This window comes from Rousettus aegyptiacus, unplaced genomic scaffold (assembly GCF_014176215.1).
Source record: "Rousettus aegyptiacus isolate mRouAeg1 unplaced genomic scaffold, mRouAeg1.p scaffold_m13_p_15, whole genome shotgun sequence".
NCBI lineage: Eukaryota > Metazoa > Chordata > Mammalia > Chiroptera > Pteropodidae > Rousettus > Rousettus aegyptiacus.
Window position 1 is genome coordinate 33,833,526 of NW_023416290.1, and position 6,000 is coordinate 33,839,525.

A 6,000-nucleotide genomic window follows, 5' to 3' on the forward strand; every position below is an offset into this window, starting at 1 on the left:
CTCAGCTCACCAAGAAGTACTAGAGATTGCTCACTCTGGAACTGACTTCTAAGAGGTGGGGCTGGGTAGACAGGTCCTTCAAGAAACTGGATAAATGCACCTTTCTTCCTGGACCCTTGAGGATCCCCTGGAGGCATTCTCAGGGGTAGAGGTTTGGGCTAGGGTCAGTGCTAGAAAAAAGGCCCTTTAGGTAGATGGGGCTGGTGGGATGTTAATATGTGTAAAGAGCTTAGATCAACATCCAGCCTTATATAAATAATAGCTACTATTATTAGGTAATCCAGTTCACTTTGGAGGTGTCTCTGAACCCACCTAGAACTGAATGGTCTCACCCTGATGGAAGTCACCGTCTTTCCTGAGCTTCCATAAATCAGTCTCAACCAGTCTGTCACGGACAATGGAATGTATGTTGCAATGTGTTCTTCACTGATCTAAGAGTAAACATTTTCCACTGATTTATGTCTTTTAAGAAAAAATTAAATTAGACTGGCTTTGAAGTTACTTTCTGAATAGTAGAGAAAATTAGTTACAGCTAACTCTGTGGTGTTTGCCAGCTGTGCTGTGGTGTGGTGTGGGGATCAGCGCATGCACCGAAGCCACGCTGCCTGGGTTCTGCTCCTGCCTCCTTGTGTTACTACCTGTGTGACCTTGGGCAACTACCTTCTTCACCTCAGTTTCCTCACCTGTAAAATAGAATAATAAGAGTACCTACCTCAGAGGGTCGTGGTGAGGATTACATATATTCATGTGTGTACGGTGCTCAGCACAATGTCTGGTATGTAATTAGTGCTATATATTGTCACCTAAGGTGCCGGTGTCACTGGTAACATGTCTACCAGTAGAAGGGTGATGAGGAGCCACTACACTAGATTGTCTATTGGTCATTCCATCAGCGACTTGGTCATTTATCCAGCACTTATCAAGGGTTTTCTTGCTTGAAAATTCTGTGCTTCACTTGTGGAAAACCAATGTTATATACTCAAGCTTTCAAAGCTGGTAATTTGGGGCTGAGTAAATACCAAAGGCTTATCTCAGATGTCTTTACAAAATCCAGCTCCTCTAGTGAATTCTGAGAGTATCTCAATTAAAACATTGACTTCATGGAATGTTCACGAATATCCCCAGAATACGTCCTTTGTTTTTAGTATGAACCAAATTTCAGACTAACTTAACAGCCCTAGATGAAGGAAAATTCTTCTATATTGAAATGAAGAATTTGAATTATGGGGGAAATGACAGAGTTAGTAAACTACCATTTTGTAGCTGCTGATGAAAAAATAAGCAGGTGGGGGTTCATCAATAGATGACAAAATAGAGGTTAATGAAGAACTTTACAATGGAGAGCTAGTGTACTCAGAAAAAAATGTACACATCAAAAAGTGTGCTTGAGTCAAGTCCAGCCATTAATTCTAAATTCTAGTCTATAGACAATATAGGAGGGAGAGGGACGTGTTAGATAGCATCACAAAAAAGCAATCAGTGAAAGCTAGTATATGAGACACTTCAGAGAGGCTGCCTTGGTTTCTTCAACAAGCTAATTACAGTTGACCCTTGAACAACATGGTTTGAACTAAGTGGGTTCAATTATACATAGTTTTTTTTGAAAAATATAGTAAATGCATTCTCTTTCCTTTACGATTTTCTAAGTAACATTTTCTTTTCTCTAGCTTAATTTATTATAAGAATACAGTATATAATATACATAACATACAAAATGTGTGTTAATCAGCTGTTTATGTTATTGGTAAGGCTTCCGGTCAACAGTAGGCTAGTAGTATAGTTGGCCCTCTGCATCCACAGATTCCTGACCTCTGATTGAAATATTGTTTTTTACAATATTGAAGTTGTTTGAGTCCTTGGATGTGAAACCTCTGTTTATGAAGGCCTATTATAGTTAAGTTTTAAGGAAGTCAAGTTACATATGGGTTTTTGTTTCTGACTGCTCAGGGGGTTGGTGCCCCCAATCCTTGCATTATTCAAGGGTCAACTGTAGTTGTAAAGAAAAATGCAAGGAAGACTCTTGTAGATTAAAAGCAATTTAAAGAACACTTAAGAATTGTAACCACCAAACACAAACAATGGACTGGTTGGATTCTGATTTGAGCAAACTACTGTGAAAAAAACTTCAATAGTTGAAGAAATTTAAATGTGGCCTGCAGGTATTAGATAATATTGAAGAAATATAGTTAATTTTGGTAGGTGGGATGATGGCAATATAGTTACATAAGAATATTCTTTTTTGGAGATTCATGTTAAAGTTTTGAAGGATGAAATGACATAATGTCTGGAATTTCTTTGAAATATTTCAGCAACGAGTAAAAAACGGTGGAGGTGGAGAAGGTAGATGAAATAAATATGGCAGAATGTATTAGTTGTTGAAATAGGTAATTGACACGTAGTTTTGTGTGTATGTGTGTGTGTGTGTGTGAGTCTAGATTTTCTACTTTTGATTATGCTTGGAAATTTTCATAATAAAAATTTAAAATAAACCCCAAAATAAACACTACCAAAAAAAATTAAATAAAATTGCAACGTATGATCCTCTTTCTCTCCCATTATAGGCTGAATTGTGTGTACCGCCCCTTATAATTCATATATTGACGTCCTAAGCCTGAGTACCTCACAGTGTGACTGTAATTGGAGACAGGGCCTTTAAGGCGATAATTTAGGTAAAATGAGGTTATATGGTGAGCCCTAATACACTAAGACTATTGTCCTTATAAGAAGAGGAGATTAGGACACAGATACACAGAAGAAAGACCATGTAAAGACACATAGAAAAGATGGCCATCTACCAGCCAAGGAGAGAGGCCTTGGAAGAAACCAATTGTGCTGACACCTTTGTCTTGGACTTCTAGTCTCCAGAACTGTGAGAAAATAAATTCCCATTGTTTAAGCCACCCAGTCTGTGGTACTTTGGTATAGTGGCCCCAGTCAATGAATATATTCCCTTTCCTGCCTGATTTTTTTTATAGCATTTATCGCCATCTAATGCATTATGTATTTATTTCTTTATGGTCAATCTTCCCCCACTAGAATGTATACGAGGGCAGTACATTTTGTCTATTTTGCCAGCACTTGTAATAGGGCCTGGCCCATTGAGCACAGTAAATGCCCAATAAGTATATGCCAAATGTTGAATTAATGAATATAAGTTGGAAGTACTTCATAAATACCTGCTAGGTTGACAGTATTTTTCAAGAGTAAGAATTGTCACTGAACTTATTCTACCGCTGTTTAACTACTTTGTCCTACAGTCTGTCCCAAACCTCTGCACTTTGCCTGGGGACTGAGCATCTTGGGTATTTGGCTTGCAGAGAAGTTCTTCTGTATTCTAATTTTTTTCCATTCTATAGTGAACCCAAGATCCTTGGTACATCTGTATACAGAGAACTTTGGGGAGGCTCCGAACTATTCTAATGCCCACTCTATAGGCATCTGAAAAAGCAACATGTAAGTCAAGTTTGGAGATGTGAAAATGTAGTTAGGAAGTAAAATGATAAGAGTCTATCTGTAGCGGACATTGTTCACATTTTCTGGCTGCACAGCACCTACTGAAAGCCTTTCTTGTGTTTGTAGAAAGTCTTGCCCCATGAGCTCTGGCTCCAAAGGTAGAGCTCTGAAAACTTTCTCCAGGCTCCCTTGTAGCTAAAAGCATAGGCATGTGTCCTTGCCTCCACCAATCAGACACCACGCCCACGTGAAACTTCTCTTTGAAAGTGGGCAAGGTAGGAAAGCCGGCACCATCAAAAATCTATTTTCTGGTGAAGATGATAGCAGAGATTTTTGGCAGTGGCAGTGATTGAAAGGTCAAGTTCTTTGTGTAGAAATACTACTAGTGCTAAACGCAGTGGTAGTTGCCGTAAAGTTCCTGGTTTAAGTAGCAACATTGCAAACTATAGCATCCAATGCCTTGTGACCATGGTAACAGCAGTTCTGCAGTGTGGCTATGATTCCTATTCCTCAAAATACAGCCCAACCATGTTTCGCTAGTCTTCTTGATAATTCTGTGAGCTACCCAAAACCCTTTGCCTAAGCTCTTTTTCTACCTAACCAAAACAATTTAAATGAAAGGAGTGCAGGTTGGTAGACTACAAAACACATGTGAAAGGCATGTCTCTGAAAAGAGAATGAAAATGTGGTAAAATATATATAACATAAAGATTACCATTTAACCATTTTAAGTGCACAATTAGCAGCATTGAGTGCTGTGCAATCACCACAATTATCCATTTCCAGAACTTTGAGAATAAAAAATTTTAACAAGGATTCATGACTTTGAAGAGTCTAGGTTTCAAGGTCACTTTTAATTCAAGTTAACAATCATTCACTGTCTAAAATCTACAGATAAGTTCCACAGTTCTGTTGTTTATTGCTGCCTTGCTAACATCTAGTAGGTGCCTCAAAAATGTTTGTTTGATACTGAATGGTCAAATGGGCTATTCTGTAGTCTAGTACTTGTGCAGTCTGAATGGGATGTTGACAGGTATATATGCACACTGCATGTGGAGCCTGTCCCTTTAGTGAAAAGAAAGGGTATTATTGAAGAGATGAAGCAGCAATTCCCAGCCTGAGACTCCCGTGTCTGGGTTGTTGGGGGCTGGAAAGGCTAATGTAAATTTTACATTTACCTAGGATGAAGACCCCATGGCTGGAAATAGAACAAGTTTGTGAGGGTACATCAGTTAGTTTCTGTTTCTTAGAAGCTCAGACAGGTTTTCAGTGATATTATAAGAATTTTAAGATTTCTACGAGGAAATTTTGCAATAAAACAATATTTGGTGGTGAACGAGTTGGGGGACCACTCAGTCATTCATTTAACAGTATTTGCTAAGCATCTGCTTTGTGCCAAGTACTTTTCTGGGTACTGTGGTCTCTGTGGCAAATAAAACAAACACATGCCTCATACCTAGAGCTTATGTACTAATGAGGAGAGACAGAAATTAAACATATGTCAGATATATATGGTGGGAAAAGTTCTAGAAAATAAATAGGGCTGGGTAAGACTGGAGAGAGTGACTAGAGGTGTGTGGTTGATACAGTCTGAGAAGGCGACATTTGAGCGGGGACCTGAGGAAAGTAAGGGAGGGTAGCACATAAACACCTACAGTGTTTCAGACAGAGAACAGGAAGTGCAGAGCTCTGGGGTAGGAATGTGCTTGACAGGTACCAAAAACCACAAGGTCAGCATGGCCAGAGTGGAGTGAGGGGAGGGTTGTGGGCAAGAAAGGCCAAGAAGTGGCAGAGAAGGTAATTCGCTTTGGAATATCCTGAATGAGCATCGCAAGGCATGGCAGGCATACCTCCTTGGTCTCAAAAAGAGGTGTTTTCTCTAAAGCATTTACTGTCTTGTGAGGCAGGGGAGATGAAAGGACCACCTGCTTTTTCCTCACAGGCTTTTTCGATAGCTCTCTCTTGCATCCTTCCTATCAGGGTGAATCGCCATTTTTGTTCTTTGGCTTCCCAGTCTAAGCTGGCTTTTCTGTGAGATGGGAACCATTTGTCCGCCTTCTTTAAGCACCAGCAGAGTCTCTCCTTGGTGCCTGGCATGGGCCAATAGTGTCTCAGGGAGTGGGTTGTGGGCCTTAGCAATAAGGTAAAGAGATAAGTGTGAGGAAAAAGGAAAGACCAAGGTAAGAGAGAGAGCTCCAGGACAAAAAGCCTGTGAAAGTGTGGTGTGATGGAGAAGGAAGAACAATATTCTACCCTCTGCCGCCATGTATGCTTGGACCTCTTGAAAATGATTGCTTGTATTTCTCTTTCATAATTTCTCATTAATTTTTTTGATATAAAGAGAAAAGACTGTTGGAGCTGAGAAGAGAGCTTAATAAACATGGTAGGTACCTGTGTTCCTTCCCCAAGAGGCTCACGCCTGTGGAATGTGTCGAATTTGAAACTGGCATTGTGAAGCCAGCCATAGCCAAGCATACCCCTTGCACAGTTGAACATCTGATTAAATACAAGGCAAGTTATGCTGTTTTCTTTCAGCTTTTTTTTTTT